A 17,557-nucleotide genomic window follows, 5' to 3' on the forward strand; every position below is an offset into this window, starting at 1 on the left:
CCTAAGAGTCCCAGGAAGTGTTTCATTAACTTCAAGATCTTACCCCTCAGATGAGAAGGATGCTAATATTCGCATCTCCCATGGGAGTGGCGGGGCAAAGCCTCTGCCCCATCTCCTCCATTGTCTTCCAGGACCCATGCCCGAGTTTTCGTCTCCGTCCAACTGAGAGCTAGATTTTCCCAACAGTGTTCAGAGCATGTTTGCTTCTTGGAGCCATGGTCTCAAATGCTTCCACCTCAGAAGACCTCTAGTGTTCATTTGCATAGCTGGAGGCTCACTGGGGTGGGCAAGATTTTCAGAAAAACAATGGGACAATCTGAATATATCCAAATGTCCACTTCTTCCAGAGACATGCTCAGCTTTAAGTTGCTCTCCCCACTAGGTTTCCAAGAGCCAGGCCCAGCACGGGTGAAGGCTGTGTGTTTCCCCAGTGCCCTAAATGTTGTCTGCCAGAGGGAAGCTTCCATGAAGCCTGAGACAGACATGGTAGGAAGCTCAGCCCAACGTGGTGGCCCCGAAAGGTCCATCTCTTGGGTGTTTCATTTTGGGCCGTTCCCCTTTCCTCTGATCCACATCACTGAAATTTTAGATTCCCACGAAATGTAAATTCTGCAAGGGCAGGTGTCTTGATCTGTTTTGTTGACTAAAATATCCCAGGAGCCTAGAAGTGTGCCTGGCACAGAGTTGGAGCACAATAAATATGCATTGAATGAGTGAGTGCCTATTCTCAGTAAGCAGGTTGTGTAGTGAAAAGAATATGGGATAAGCATCTAACCCTGGATTCAAATCTGGCTCTGCTACATGTTAGTTGAGTAGTCACTTTAAACCCATCACTTTACCTCTCTGCACCTAAGTTTCCTCATCGGAAATGGGGACTATAGCTGTATTTTAGAAAGAACTGAGGTATAGGCTGGGCTTGATGGCTCACGCCTGTAATCCTAGCACTTTGGGAGGCTGAAGAAGGCGGGTTGCTTGAGTTCGGGAGTTCAAGACCAGCCTGGGCAACATGCCAAAACCCTGACTCTACCAAAAATACAAAAATTAGCTGGGCGTAGTGATGCACTCCTGAAGTCCCAGTTACTCGAAAGCCTGATGTGAGAGGATCACCTGAGCCCAGGAGGTCAAGGCTGCAGTGAGCCATGATTGTACCACTGCACTCCAGCCTGGGTGACAGAGCCAGACTCTGTCAAGGAAGGAAGGAAGGAAGGAGGAGGAAGGAGGAAGGAGGAAGAAGGAGGAAGGAGGAGGAAGGACGAAGGAGGAGGAAGGAGGAAGGAAGGAAGGAAGGAGGTAGGGAGGGAGGGAGGGAGGAAGGAAGAAAGGAAGGGAAAGGAAAGGAGGGAAATAAAAGTGAGACATACATTAACACACAAAGAAAATGAAATGTGACTGTAGTGTGCAGTATATTGTAGGTGCTAACAGATATTTCTGCCCCTGTTTCCTCCTTCCCTTTCTTCTACAAATATTATTGAACACCTTCTATGTGTGTAGGCATCAAGCCAAGTGTTCAGGACACAGCAAGACCAAGATAGTGGAGGGAAAAGTTTACTGTCTAGTTTGGGAGATGGATAAAAAAATCTGGAAACAAATAAACCAAACAAATCATTTCAAAAAGTGCTCAGAACTGTCTGCCCATGTCCAGATTTTAATTGAAGTGGAAATCTCTTTTGTTCCTGACCCATGGGCCAATGCTGGGTGCTAACTGGGGTCAGGGGCTGGAGGTTCTAGGCCTGACTCGGCCCTTGACCAGAGATACACAGACTTGGGGAACTACCTAACACTTCCAGGCCTCAGCTTCCTCATCCAAGAGCAGAATCTCTGAGATTCTTCTCATGGTCCAGTGGTCTGTGATTCATTTTTTTTCCCCAGGGTCAGCACTATATTAGAGTAAGTTTGTGATTTGTAGGGAGCTTAATATTTTAATTTACAAAAGGACCATTAAATTCCTTGCTAATAGACACTGTCATGCTGCTCAGCAGCTTCGTTAGCCAATCCATCCTGAGTCTTAAATTAAAGCCAGGAAACCCCAGGGTGTCACTCAGTGTTAATGTCTTGAAAGTATTAAGAGGTTTATAGGAGCTTATACTAAGCTTCCCAGCCACCTTCCTTCTTGAGTCAGCTTCCATTCTGCTCCAGCTTTCTAGATGCCACTCAGAGCAGCCCATGCTGGCAATGACTTTGATGGTGGTGTTTCAAAGACATTTTAAGTACAGTCATGTGTTGCTAAGTGATGGGGATATGTTCTGAGAAATGCATTGAAGGCTATTTTGTTGTGCAAACATCACAGAGTGCACTTACTCAAACGTAGATGGTCTAGCTTACTACACACCTATGTATATGGTATAGGCTATTGCTCCTAGACTACAAACTTGGACCGCATGTCACCGTACTGAATACTGTAGGCCACTGTAACACATGGGCAAGTATTTGTGTATCTAAACATAGAAAAGGTAGGGTAAAAATATGGTATTATAATCTTATGGGATGACCAAGGTGTGTATATGTGGTCCGTTGTTGACTAAAATATTGTTATGTGGCACACGACTGTAACTGTGCACTGTAGAAGGCATTGCTCTGCAACAGCATGTCCTAGACGTTTTCGTGACATGACAAGTACGTTATCCACAGGGTCAGCTCTAGACAAAAATGTGGAGTATGCATAGGAGGAAGAACATGGACTTTGGAGCCAAACAGACGTAAGTTGAAGCCTATGTCCGCAGTATCTTGTGTGATCTTGGACATGTTTTTTCATCATTCAGAATTCCAATTTCATCATTGACAAAGTGGGAATAACAGCACCTATTTTACGTGGTCATTGTAAGGATTTTATGGAAAGGACAGAGTTGGTGCTCAGTAGGTTGGGGGCCTCTTAGAAGCTGCACCTCCATGTCACTCTCTGGAGTCTCTGCTCCCATCTGCTTTCCCCACTGTCCACCCTGGGTATGCAATCTCTGCCTCTTCCTCATTTTCCTGTGTCAGACATGAGCCTTTGAGGTATTCCTCATTTTCCTATGTCAGACGTGAGCCTTTGAGGTATTCAGAGATTTGGGGAAACTTTTCTCTCTCCTTAGCCCCAATCCTAGCACTGGAAATGACTTAGGCTCAAGCATCACCCCATCCTACCAGCCACCTGCACATGAGAAAAAGGAGATTCCAGGAAGTTGTGTGCATGGAGTGTTTTATATCAGAGGAGTTAAAAGCGTGTGTTCTGGAGGTAGATTGGCTGTGATTTACGGTCTATGTCCCCTTGATGAGTTATCTGACTTCTCTGTATTTCAGTGCCATCATCTGTATATTGTGGCTAGCACCTAATACAGCATAACACTGTGAGGATCAAATGAGTTAATACACACAGAGCTTTGCCCAGCAACTAACATGTATTATTTCCAACAAGTATTTATTGAGTGTCTGCCCCATGATGGCTGGTGTCTTTTCTAATGTCACCGTGTCAGTCAGTGGGGAACAAGTAATTAAATCCCAGGTCTCTGACTCAAAACTGACCCTCTTCCTAGAGTATGCACGTTTCCTCCTTCTTCCCTCCCCATCTTTCAAGCAGGAAAATGGGGAAGAAGGAAGGAAGGAAGAAAGGAAGAAAGGAAGGAAGGAAGGGAGGGGAGGGGAGGGTGGAGGAGAGGGGAGGAGGGAGGGGAGGAGGGAGGGAAGAAGGGAGGGGAGGGAGGGAGGGAGGGAGGAAAGGAACAGGTATAGGATTTAAACCTGCCGAGCATGCTCTCCCTCCTCCTCTGGGGTCAACTGAGCCTGAGCTCACTTCCATTGAGTGGAAGACAATGGATTCTATGGGGGTTTCTATATTTGATGTTCATGTCTACCTTTATCACATAGTGTGTGTAGACTCACACTCTCCCCTCAACCACAGATTCTTCATTCAGAATGGTCCAGTTCCAGTTACTGCACAGCTGATAGAGACAGTGAGGCTGGGAGGAAACAGGACAGATTTCACATCCAGGGCAGAGCAAATGATTTCCTCCCTCTCATTCATTTGCCCGTTCTTTCATTTAAGAAATACTGACTGACTCTGTGTCATATACTGTGTAGTATTTCATCTAACCCTCATGAATCACACAATGATGGAGGCATCATCCCATTTGCCAGATGAGAAAGCTGAGGTTCTAGAGGTAAGGAAATGGCAGAATGAGAATAAGTCTCTCTCCCTTGATCTAGCACTGGATCATTATTGATCAAGCACTGATTATTATTATTATTATTATTATTATTTTAAGAAACAGGGTCCTGCACTGTCACCTAGGCCAGTGTGCAGTGGTATAATCATAGCTCACTGCAGCCTCAAACCCTTGGGCTCAAGTGGTCTTCCCTCCTCAGCCTCTCAAGTAACTGGGACTACAGGAATGCACCACCACATCCAGCAAATTTTTAAAAATTTTGTAAAGATGGGGGGTTTATTATGTTGCCCAAGCTGGTCTTGAACTCCTGGCCTCAAGTGATCTTCCCACCTTGGCCTGCCAAAGTGCTGGGAGTACAGGCATGAGCCACTGCACCCAGCCCATTGATTATTTTTTAAGTCATCAAACATATTTTCACTTGACTAGTGGGAAATTGTCTAATGTATTCCATAAATTTACCCCAACAAGGCAGAGAATGAAAAAGTCTGAAAAGTGCCCTATTCCTAGATCATAGTGATAAGAAGGTGGGGTTAGTCGATCAGTTACCCCTATCTGAGGGTGCCAACTCCCTGCCACGCACTACTCTTGGGGCGGGTCATCACTTATGTGGTGTTCTTGGAGCACCTTTTGCTCCAGTGTAGGCACCACAGTTTTCTGTGCAGAAGCAACATTGCCCTGATGCACTCTTGTGTTTCAGAAGGAAAAATACCAGCCAGGGATGCAGAGAGCTGGGTCTGGTTCCACCTCTACCACCTACCAGATGTGTGACTTCAGATAAGCGGATTAACCTCTCTGAGCTTCTGCCTCTCCTTTCAGGAGCTCTGAGAGTGTCCTCATCTCTGCTTGTGCTCCTTTTGAGTGTTCCTTAATTTGCACTTGGTCAAAGTTTGTCAGGGCAGAGCTATTTACAGTTGTCCAGGAAGCGGAACTTTCCGTCAAAGTTCTGGAGACTTCCATTCATCCCTCAAAATAATTCGCATAAATAACTATCAGGCTGAGATGCAAAGTTTCTTTTTATAATAGAGACGAGACATTTGAGAAGGAACTGTTGCTGTGCTGAAATAGCCACTACAATCATGTTTTTGCCTCCTCTTTGACCTTTCTGTTCTGGGAAGCTCCTTTGGGAAGGAGTCCCTCAGAAATGTATTTCCAAAACTTATTTGGTGATAAGATTCACCTGGGACCCTTGAATAAACAAACAAATAAACAGAACGAGAATCCCAAGTTCATCTTCTGGAGCTGTGATTCTGCAGGTTCAGGTGAGTATTCTTACAAGTGTCCCCGGGCCTGGGTAATTCTTGTGGTCAGATGGACTGGGGGAGCATTTGGAGATCCTGGAGCCCTGGAAATGAACTCAGCATCCAACCCTGTCATTTAATAGTTGGGAAAACCGAGACCCAGAAAAACTGAATGTATTACTCACCAGCTGTCACCAGCTGAGGCTAAACTGAGCCTTGAGTTAAGGTCCAGGGGCCAGGAAGAAGTTGGAAGCAGGAGTTTGATCCTTGATCTGCCCGCTTAGTAGCTGTGTGATGTTGGCAAGTATTCTGTTCACCTCACAAAGTATTCCTTGTCAAGGGTCCAAATATTCCGGACGGTCGTGGTGCCATCAGGTTTTTGGGATTGTGCACTTGGCTTAAGTGCTGACAGGTGAACAAGAGAGAAGTTGACCTGGCCTTGGTGACTGGAGCCCAAAGAAAGAGACCAAAAAGAGCAGGTACTCCCAAAAGTGAGCAGTGTGACCAAAGTAGAGGGGGGATCCCTAGGCTGTACGAAGCCCTACCCAGGCTGGTCTGCGAGAGGCAGGAGTGGCTTCCCTGAGAAACAGAAGGTTGAAGATGGTTAAGGTGACCAGGTCTTAGCCAGATAAAGAAGTGGAGGAGAACACCGCAGGCATCAGGGAAATGCACACGGGCCAGGTAAGTACCAGAAACACGGTCTTGGGTGGAATCACCAAGTAAGAGAGAGAGAGAACAGAAGGCAACTCCATGGTAGCAAGGCAATGCAGAGGGAGGCTGGTGCAGATGGTGCAGGACCTCGTGGGTGCCCGTGTATATGTTCCATTTAAAGGCAGAGCGAAGTCACCCGAGGATCCAGGAGAGGGTCATGGTGCCATCAGATTTTGGAGGCACATTTGTGAGCTGAGAATCATCATCTGAATATGGCGGGGGGTGGGGAGTTCCTGATTTGCCTCCTGCTTTCTGACCCCTCTGTGGTCTAATTCTCCACCCAGTGTCCCTAGCAATGCTTTCATAATGGAAGCCAAATCCTGTCACGTCTTTGCTCAACTGCCCTGACGGTTCCCATCTGATACAGTTTGGATGTTTGTCCCCTCCAAATCTCATGTTGAAATGTGATTCCCAATGTTGAAGGTGGGGCCTACTGGGAGGTGTTTGGGTCATGGTATGGATCATTCATGCATAGTTTGCTGCCCTCCCAGCAGTAAGGAATTCATGTGAGATCTGGTTGTTAGAAAGAGTCTGGGACCTCTCCACTTCTCTCTTGCTCCCTCTCTCACCTTGTGACATGCTTGCTCTCCCTTCTTCCACCATGATTTTAAGCTCCTGAGTCCTCACCAGAAGCAGACACTGGTGCCGTGCTTCCTGTACAGCCTGCAGAACTATGAACCAAATAAACCTTTATAAATTACCCAGTCTCAGGTATTTCTTTAGAGCAACACAATACAGATTAACACACTATCTCATTCCTTACTCAGCACAATGTGCAAAGTGCCCAGTGTGGCCTGTAACTATCTGTCCTAAGCCCCAACACCCACACCTTCCCCTTTCTAACTGGACACCAGTCGCGCTGGCCTCCCTCAACATCAGGCAGCCTGCCTCTCGAGACCTTTGCACTGACTGCTCCCCATGCCTGGGGGCAGAGGGGTAAGCCCCAGACACCTCCACAGCTCCCTCACTCCCCAGGCCTTTCTCGACTGCCTGCCACTCCCTGACCCAGCAGCTCAGCTTTCCTTTGGTGCACTCACACCTGTCATCACTTACACGCATTTGCCCAATTCTTTCCTGAATGCTTGCCCATTAGAAGGTAAGCTCCATGGCAGCAGGAACTTGGGTCAGTTTGCTTCTGCTCTCCCCATGGTCTGGCACAGAGCCACCAGCCAATAATATTGGTGGGTCAATGGCTGAACAATACCTATCTTGAATGTTTATTGAAAAGCTTGAGCAATAGAATTACTATACACATAGCACTAGTTGCAGTACGTGGTCAGTGAGTAGAAGCTTCCTCATTTCTTTCTGTTGCATCCTTCCTTCCAGGCTTACAATTAGAAGTTATTTGCAGGACATCAGTCACCCCTGGGTCCCCAGCTGACTGCACTAAACCCTCTGCCCTGCCTGCCAGCCCCTGGCTCTGTCCTTGACTGAGCTTGTCGTTTGCATTTCTCTTGTGTTAGCTTAGCTGTGTCCCTAGGGAAGGAGATGGCGGGGGGATGGGGGAGTGGCAGGGCGGGGGGTGTGCAGTTACTGTACAGCGCGTTGGGATGGTTGGGAAGCTGGTGCCTCTCAGATCCAATCATTGCTCTGGTTCCTCTGGACCCTGTGTGATCAGAACCTAGAGGTGGTCATCACACCCATGTGACACCAACTGCATGCCAGGGCACGTAATGAATCAGGACCATTGTGCAGGGTCAGAAAAAACAAAGCCTTCCTTGAGCCTTGACTAATAGGTTCTTCTCCACTGACCCCAGCACAAATAGACTGTGCTCATCTGGATGTCGCTGGCAGTGTGGACTTGGGATCATTCGCAGAAGCCTACTTTCCTCCCCACTTCCTATAGCATGGCTTGAGATTCCCAGAGTTAGCAAGGCTGTTTGTAGTAGAAAGGCCCAGATGACCATCTGAGAGGGCTTTCTCCTCATTCTTTCTTTACTTACAACTCACATTGACTCAAATAATAAATGGAGACATTTGCAAGCTTCTTTGAGAAGGCAGCATTGCAAACTGTCAAGGAGTCTGATACCTAGTTCAGGATGTTTAACCTGAGAGGCTCCTGGATCGCTAAGGGATTTGGATGTGGGCCCTGAACTTGTATGCAAAGCGTGGGTCTATTGTGGATATTTGTGGAAAGAGGGTCCGCTGCTTTTCTCACATTCTGAGAACCAACCTGTGAAAACGTCTGGCCTAGAGATGAGAAATGACTCACCTGACTCACAGCATCACTGGCCGCCCAGCCTCCACCTCCATGTCTGCTGCTATCCACAACCTGTGTCTGCGAGGTCACTGGCACTGTTTAGAACAAATGATGAGCAAATAAATAACAGCAAAGCCAAGGACTATGAAAACCAAGCTCAGGGAAAAGAAAATACATCAACACGTTAACCATGATTGCCTCTATGAGCAGTGGGGCAAAAATCTTTTTTTTCTTCTCTATTTAATTTTTGTGTATTTTCCAGATTTTCTATGAAAAAACATTTAAATTTAATTATCAAGAGGAAAACTTTAAGAAAAACAAATAACTGTAAATATATAAATGTAGCTCCATCCAGCCCTTCTTTATATAGTTTTTTAGAGTTTTTAAAAGGGTTGCTATTGTTCAAAGTTTATAGGTTAGATATTTTGGGAATCAGCTTTTCTGGGGAAAAAAAGCATGAAAGTTTTAGAATGCATTCGTTTTCACTCTGGAAGCATTTAGTTGAAGAAGGAGTTAGTGGACATGCTTTAAAGGACAATTTTCATGCTCTGATACGTTCTATTAAACGGCAAGCTGCATCCATTGGAAAGATGCCTTTTTACGATTAGTTTTGATATGGCAAAGATTTTGGTTCACTTAACTATTGTAAAGTTTTACTTCTTTAGGGACCAAGCTAAATTCAGTGAGCTACATTTGCCCTGAGATACCACACCAGGGTAGCCCTCTATTTTTCTACATTTTAGCTTCAATGGAGGTTTTCAAATATGAATTCTAAACTGTTGCTTCAGCTGATGAACTCAAAGTGACAGCTATTAAACTCAGTATTTATAAGATTTCCTAGAATAAATTTAATTGTCATAGGAATACTTGCAGTCAGCTGTCACTGTTGCTATAAATATCTCTCTTGCCTTCTCAAGTCCCAAGTGAGCCAACACTAGCTCTGGCCTCAAGAAAAAAAGTTAACTAGGTATCACCAATTTACGTGACCTCACCGTAGTCAATTGTTTTGATTCACCTGGGGTAGTTCTCTGTGTAGTTTAGACTCTCTCCACACAAAAAGACTATATAAAAGTATTCTCATCCTCATGGAGAAAGGACACATGGCTTTTATTTACCCTTTGGCATGTTAAAACCAGGCTTCCAAATCTATGCCTGATGTGTAGCTATGCTGCCTACTAGAATCCCATCTTGAATTTGTAGGGATAAAAATAATTTTAATGAGTTTAAGCCATTTTGTCTTTAAATATATAAATCTGACTTCAAACCCTGGTTCTGCCTGTCAGTAGCCGTGTAACCCTGGGCAGCTCACATAACTTCTCTGACCATCCTCTGCAAAACAGGGATGGTAATATACTTCAGTAAGACTGCTGGGAGGGTTTTTGGAAATAAAGTATATTATCGCATTATTACCACAGTGTATAGCATACAGCACACATTCAAATTCATTTCATTTTCCCCACCTAATTCTCAGAGAATAATGTCAATTTTATTCAATTAAGCAAACATTAATTGGGCATTTGTTATGTGCAAATTACTAGAGATACCAGCACTTCATTCATGCCTGTAAGAATCCTAGCCAGGTGCTGTGGCTTGCACCTGTAATCCCAGGGAGGCTGAGGCGGGAGGATCGTTTGAGGCCAGGAGATCAAGACAAGCCTGGGCAACATATGGAGACCTTGTCTCTGTTAAAAAAATAAGAAAAAACTTAGACAGGCTTGTGCCTGTAGTCCCAGCTACTCAGGAGGCTAAGTAGGGATGATGCTGGAGCCCATAATTTGAGACTGCAGTGAGCTGTCATCATGCCACTTTACTCCAGCCCGGGTGACAGAGTGACAGAGTGAGACCCTGTCTCAAAAAAAGAAAACAAAAGCAAAAACAAACAAACCAAAAAACCTCCCTATCTTCCAGGGAGGATAGAGCCTTTGTCCTTTTTTATGCGTTAATTACATCAGATTGTAAAAATGCCTTAATCAAACTATCAAGAAAAGGTTCTGGGATCCAAGGAAAAGGAATATTAGTTTCACCTGGTATGATTTTACAAACAAGGTTACAGAGACTCCAGTTAGCCCTTGAAGGATGAATAAGTTCTGGCCTTAAAGAGGAGTAAGATTTTAGAAAGCTGAGAATGAAGAGGGAACAGTAAGATGCAACAGCAAGAGCACAGGCAAGGAAGAATAAATGTATGGAGTGGAGTCAAAGAATCCTCTGAAGGGACAGATCTTGGGAGAAATGACCAAGTAACAGAAAGATAGTGGGACAGATAGGAGAAAGGGCCAGGTGGAAATAATCGTGGCTTTTCACCATTGCTTCTGGAGTGTCCCCACTTGTTGAAGCAAAAGTCTTAGAACTGTAGTAGAAGCTAAGTTGACACCTGTTGTCTTCATTCACTCAACAAATATTGATTGAAACTTCTATGTGACAGGTCCTATTTGAGGTGCTTGGAAGTCAACAGTGGTCAAGACACAGTTCCTGTTGTCATGGTGCTTACACTCCACTGTGGCAAACAGACAATAAAGAGAGAAACAAATAAACATACTGTAGAATATAATTGCAGGAAATTAGTGTTGTGTAGTAAGAGAATGTGTAAGGGATAGGTAAGAGTTGTTCTTTTCCATGGGGTGGTCAGAGACCTCTCTCTCAGATATTTGAGAGAACTTGAGTAAAGTGAATACCCAAGGGAAGCACATTCCAGGCAAAGTACAGTGCAAAGGCTGGGAAAAAGGGGCCGGCTTCATGCGCTCAGGCAACAGCAAAGATGCCTGGATGGGTCCAGCGCAGGGCTAGGAAATGAGATCAAAGAGATATGGAAGAGCACTGATAAGGTTTCCCAGCCCCAAGTTCTGTAACCCACTCTCTGCTCCTGCTCTGACTCTTGGAGTCTGGAGTTTAAACCTAGGCTTTCTGGGACAGATTCTCTTGGCTCCCTGCTGGCTCCCTCTGTCCTTACAAACACCCCTGACCCTCGGCACACAATCCTTGACCAGTCTTTGGGCAGAAAACCCACTGAGAAGGGCTTCAGTCACTGGGGTGGCTCTGCCTCCCTCACTGGCATCCTGATCAAATGCTCCCCTCGATTCTCCAAGGTTGGCAGCAGCCAGGGAGATTCTCCACCATGGGAGGGCCTTTCCCTCGGGGACCTCACTAGTGTCATCGTATCCCTGGCATGGTGAGGCTTGCCTGTTCTTTAAACTCTGATCTATACCTGAACACAGACTCTTCCCTCAATTTGCCCCAACCCAAATGAGATCAAACCCGATTGTTTAGCAAGATTTTAGAGAAGACCTAAACATAAACAGAGTAACTGACAACTGCCCACTGCTGCCCACGGCTGCTCTCAGAACCCTCAAGGCTGCCCATAGCTGTCCCCTGCCTGGCTCAGCCTCCTCCAGGGCCGTGGCCACCACCTCCATCACCCCCATCACCTGGCACCCCTCCTCTGTATGCCTGGGAACTCCTGGGGTCCAGATCCAGGAGAAACGAGCCCACAGAGAAGAAAGCAGCAACTTCTACCAGCCTAAGGCCCACCTCCAAGCTACTTCCTGTCCCAGCATTCTACCCTTCCTGCCTGATTGACATTGGGAACAGCCTCTCTCTGGGGAGACACTGCCCAGCACCCTGGAAGCTTGGAATCCCCCTCAGTCTCATCAGAGCATCAGAGCAGTGTCCTCTCAGGGTCATTCCTGAGATCACAGATATCCCCGCAGGAGGGTTTCTCATGGCCCCATTTGGTGCACTTGGATTTGGTCTGTCCCTGCCCTGAGCTGCTTAGGGTGGGAACTTCCACCTAGTCTGGCTCCTCAAAGATCAGCTCAGCTCATCAGCACCATGCAGCACTGGCAGTCAGGAGCCTGGCAAGGCAGCCTTCCTGCCCACACTCTGCCAGGACAGATGCTGCATCTTTGGGAGGCAGCTTGGGGGCAGAGTGGGCTCACAGAGGGTTTCTTGAAGACCCGCTCGACTCAGGGTGGGGACGTGGTTCCTTTTACCCATCGGGATCTGGCTGAGGAACTCTGACCCTATTTACAAGACAGATTCTAAAGTCAGTGGTGCAGAGTAGTGCAAATTCAAGTGGCATGTGAAGGGAATGGAGCCTGAATGAGTTGCCAGGAGAACAGAGACAGAGAGAGGTCATACTGCATTACATAGTTGTACACACCAATATTGAGTATATGTAAACTTGGTAAAGAAGATACAAGAGCAAACTTTAATCCAGACATAGAGGCTGTGATTAATTCTGATTTCCAAGATGAAGGGCCATTGCTGAGGAATGGAGGTCGGGGGTTGAAATGCAGATTGGCTGACTCTGGGCCTGGGAGTTTGGTTACTTCAACAGACTGCTTGTGAAGTGAAGAGGTCTGAAGCATGAGGAAGAGAAAACAGGGTCTAGAAGAATTCACCCAGCCGGGGTGCCCCTATGACATTTTATGCTGAGTTGGGACCACTATGACATTTTATGCTGAGTTTATGGCACGTGTCCCTCACAGAGTGTACAGTGGAATCATCTGCAGTAGGGTAGGGAGTCACCCAGCAAAAATCCTATGTGAGTTGCTTCTATAACCCAGGCAAGATGAGGACAAAAAATGTCCCTGAAAGGAAGCCTCTCTTTCCTCTAGGAGAGTGACATATATGAATGCTTACCCATCCCTGATTTCCTGTCATCATTGCAGCTACCCTGTTACGGGCTAACTGGTGTGCCCCAAAACACTCATACATTGAAGTCCCAATCCCCAATACCACAGAATGTGACCTTATTTGGAGACAGGGTGTTTATAGAGGTAATTTGTTTAGTTAAAATGAACTCATTATGGTGAACCCGAATCCATTATGGCTGGTGTCTTTTTAAAAAGGGAAAATTTGGACACAGAGACAGACATGCAAAGAAGGAAGACAATGTGAAGAGACACAGGGAGAAGGCCACCTACAAGCCAAGGAGAGAGGCCTGGGACACATCCTCCCTCAGAGCCCTCAGAAGGAACTGTTGCAATCTAATCACTCCTTAGTTCAGCTAGGTCCAAGTTCTTGACATGCAACCAAGAAGAGTAAGGCACGTGGCCACCAGAGAGTGAGTAGAGCAGAAGAGAGTTTTATTAAGCAACAGAAAATATCTCAGCAATGAGAGAGAATCCAAGGAGAGTTAACAAAAATGGGGATGAGTTCCGGGTCTTTATGTGGCAAAGACAAGGAAGTCTTCTGTGGGTTCTGCCCACGTGGGAGGGGTAAAGTTCCCCCTTGGGGATGTTGCATCTGTGCAGGCCAAGATGAAAACATTTTTATTGTCCTCATCTTTCCTGGGTGGTAGAAGCAACTCATGAAGGATTTTTGCTGGGTGGCTCACTACCCTATTGCACGTTATCCCACCATACTTTCTATGAGGGGTTGGCTATAGTGACTTCATCTTGGTTATCACTCATGAGTGCCTAAGTGAAACCTACATCAGGGGAGAGGGGAGGGGGAGGGCTAAAACATAATGCTAATGGCATGTCAATGACATTATAATGAGCTGGGTTAAGTTAAGGACTTTTAGGTTGATTCATTGCGCCTGCACCTAGGTTGGCACAGTCCCTTCTGAGCAACATCCTGGCATTAGAGGAAATTCTTAACCACATTTCTTTCCACCAGCAACAGGGGTAGCGCAGGTGCTGTCCCACGGGTATTTTTCCACTCCTGAGACCTGCCCTCCCTATCTGGCTAACCAGCCTCTAACTGCCTTCTCTCTCAGAACCAACCCTGCAACATCTTGATCTCAGACTTCTGGGACAATACATATCTTGTTTAAGCTACTTGGTCTGTGGTACTTTGTTACAGCAGCCCTCAAAAACGAATCCACACTCTGTGAGAGAGGAGTTATTATCTGTTTTGTGGGTGAGGACACTGAGGCTCAGAGAGGTTGGATGTTCCCCTCAAAGGCCCTCATATCCAGTAAGAGGCAGGGATTTTGGCTTCCATGAAATTTTCCACTGCACTGAGCTGCTCCTCTCGAGGCAGTGAGAGGTTTGGGGTCCCTGGGGTTTTCCCACACCTGACACAGCTGCACTCTCGCGCTGTAAACAGAGAAGGCTCTGTAATTAGGATTATTCTCCACTCTTCTGTGGTTAGGTAACAATGCTGCCAATTATCTCCCTGGTGCTTACATGGGACAGAGCACCTGCCTCTCTGAGGGGGTGCCAGGATCCCATTCCTGGCAGCCAAGAGGATGAAAGGCCCAGCAGTGTGTTTCCTTGTTTACACTGCAAAGCTGAAGAAAGCCTTGGTTGTGAGGCACCAGCTCTTTCAACCCGAGGAGCCCTTCACCCACCTCAGCCTCTCACACCTCTGGGAGCCAGAGGCTGGGCTTTTATTTCCCCCTTTCACAGACAAGGAAACCCAAGCTCAAGGAAGCAGAAAAACTCACCCAAAGTCACCCAGCTAGTTACTGGCAGAGCTGAGAGGCAAACACAACCTTTCGTTGTCTCTCCATAGAATTCATCCAGTAACCATTACTGAGCACTTGCTGTTTGCACTGAGGAAGGCGTGGAAGAATGAAATCATGAACCAGCCTTTCTACACCATCTGGAGGTGTCTCCTCTGAGTGTCCTTAAGGCTGCCTTACCAATTTGGTTTCTCAAAAGTGTTGAAACGGAATCAGGGTGCTCCTATGTCAGATGCCCCAAGACCCACATGCCCTGAGGCTACAAGGCAAGTCTGATGCGACCACAGTACCTTGCCAGCTTGTGCGGAACAGGCTTTTCCCAAGAGGCAGCAAAGCAAGGAGAAAATTCCAGGTCAGAAGATTGCTCCGGACATCCAGGTTCTATTCCCTATTTCAATTTCAATAATGCCGTGAGAGCAGCTTTCCAATTTTTTGCTCAGTGAGGGTCGGGAGTAGCAGGTTTGAAAGATGGAGGGGGTTTAAGGGGGGAAATGATTCACCTTTAATGTCCACATTACAGGTAAAGAATTTAATGATTATGTTCAGAAACAGGCACATTTATTCATTCCCCCATCCTGCTGGGCCCTGAAGGGACTGTTGCCAGGATGAAGACAGGATTCTGGGCTCTAAGCCATCAGTGGAGTGGAGGATGGAGGTAAAAGGCAGGTCCAAGAAAAGGGCTGCAAGGCGCCAAGGGGCCTGATGAGTGCCTCCTCCTCCTCAGGGGTTGTGGGACCACGGACTGAGGGTCCGGCCCCTCCCAGAGGGTCAGGGAAAGCTTCAGCAGGGGAAGTTCTCAAATGAACCTTCTCCCTGGAGGAGGATGAAAAGGAAAGTTATTTCCAGTGCATCAAGTCACTGAATAGGAATTAGCTACCTGCATGACCCCACCCCCCTCTCTTTTTATTTTTATTTTTTTTACATTGAGGTGAAATTCACATAACGAAAAATTAACCATTTAGAAGTGAACAATTCAGCGGCATTTGGCATATTCACAGTGTCGTGCAACCACCACCAGTATCTAGTTGCAAACTTTTCATCCTCCCAAAAGGAAACCTGTTCCCCTCAAGCAGTTGCTTCCCATTCCCCCGCCAATTCCTTGACAATCACCAGTCCGCTTTCTGCCTCTGTGGATTTACCTCTCCCGGGTATTTCAAATAAATGGAATCATTCAACACCCCCTTCTTAACAGCATGCAGAGCATCAGGCTAAGGGCTGGACTGGGGTTTCTGTTTTTGTATATTTTAACCACTATTGAGACCATTTTGTGTGTGATAATCAAAGTTACACATTCTGTGGTAGAAAACCTGGAAATGGAGAAAAGTCCAAAGATGAAACTTAAAATGACAAATTTCACTCTTTTATTATTTTATTTATAGAAAGATAGAGCATATTAACTATGCTAATACTTCAGAGACACACCTTCCATCTTCCCCCTTGTGCAAAGGTGGATGGGCAAATAGGCTGCTGTGTGCCCTGGACTGGTTTCTTAAACTGTCTGTATCTCATTCCCTCACCTGTAAAATGAAGATGTGAATTGTACCCACTTCATGGGTTTATTGGGAGGATAGAATGGGTGAAAATGGTGTGAGCCACAGAGCAGTGCAGCACACATCAGTTATCATGTTGTTCTGTGCAACTCAATGACACGAGGCTTGTTTTATCTCCAGAGGAAGAAATTGAGGAGTCAGGAAGGTGTGAAGTAACTTGCCAAATGACAAAAGAAAGCAAAAATTCTTTTCTGAGTACCTCTGTGTGCTAGGTCATTACTGTTGGCCCATTTACCAGAGAAGGAAATTGAGGCACTGAGAGGTTGAGAGTGTCCCAAGTCACTCAGCTGTTTCAGGGCAGAGCTGATTGACATGGCAGGCTTTGTATGTTCCTCCATCCCGCCCCACTGCCTTTTCCTGTGTGACAATGCCCCTTGTCTGTGACTAAGAGTCACCCGGCCAGGGCCTCTCACCTCTGAGTGGTTCCAAGCATCTGCTTCTGCCTTCCTGCTTGCCCAAGGTTGCTGTTTACCTCTTCTCTGGCTTCTCACTGTGGTCATCTCCCGGCTATAACTGCAGGCACTCTTGCAGTGCTTCCAGGAAGCAGAGGCAGGGGCCAGCTCTGTGGAAACAGGTGTGTTGGTCCCTGAGTTTCTGTCCTCAGAGTGTTTCAGGCACTGCTCTGAAGCTTCACAGGGCCCTCAGGCGATCCCAGGCCAAGAGACACTGTCAGTGTCAGATACTGAGCCTGCCCTTCCAGAAACCTCTTATATAAGCCTCCCAACTCTGCCCTGGGAGAAGGGTTAGGCCCTCAGAAACACAGGAAAAAAGGCTCGAGGCCTTGTTGAGCAAGGAAGACACTGTCTATCTCAGGTCTGGCTTCTCATCCAGAGATGCCAAGAGCTCAGGGTGGTTGGTATTTGGTCCTGTAACCAAGACAATGTGATCAGCCTGTAGGGCATTCCCCGAGATTCCACAGGAGGGCCACGAGACTGCAGCATTTTCCCAGGATGCTAATTAAAAACACTGAGACCAATATAGCATCATAAATAATTCAACTTGGAGAGCCCCAGGGACCAAGAGTCCATGCTATTGCTCAAATCCCTCCAGAGCAGGCTGGTTCTTGCAGTTCTTCATCTTTCTAAAGAGCTTTTAGAGATGAGGGCACTTCCTGGTAGGCAGCTGCTCCCCAGTCCCTGGGAACCCCAGGACTAGAGGCCCATATAGCTGCCTGGGTCCCGGCATCCCCAGGGACATGAGAACGTTCACTGACTAAGCCCACCCTGGTGGCACCACCAGGTTGGCCTGTAACTTGTCAAGTGGGAGTTGAGTCTGGAGGCAAAATTCCCTCTCCTCAGTGAAATTTC

The 17,557-nt window shown here is 46.6% G+C and overlaps 1 protein-coding gene across 2 annotated transcripts in view; it reads right to left on the reverse strand.

Moving 5' to 3' along the window:
* PROM1 (prominin 1) overlaps positions 1-11,835 on the reverse strand; it is a 151,802-nt gene extending 139,967 nt beyond the window's left edge. For both annotated transcript variants that reach the window (XM_055385708.2, XM_055385696.2), the window contains exons 1-3: positions 11,714-11,835; positions 8,304-8,386; positions 6,661-6,762 (exon numbers count right to left, since the gene is read on the reverse strand). The gene's annotated coding sequence lies outside the window, so the exon portion shown is untranslated. The remainder of the gene's footprint in view (positions 1-6,660; positions 6,763-8,303; positions 8,387-11,713) is intronic.
* Positions 11,836-17,557: the final 5,722 nt, after the last annotated feature.

Source organism: Gorilla gorilla, chromosome 3 (genome assembly GCF_029281585.2).
Source record: "Gorilla gorilla gorilla isolate KB3781 chromosome 3, NHGRI_mGorGor1-v2.1_pri, whole genome shotgun sequence".
NCBI lineage: Eukaryota > Metazoa > Chordata > Mammalia > Primates > Hominidae > Gorilla > Gorilla gorilla.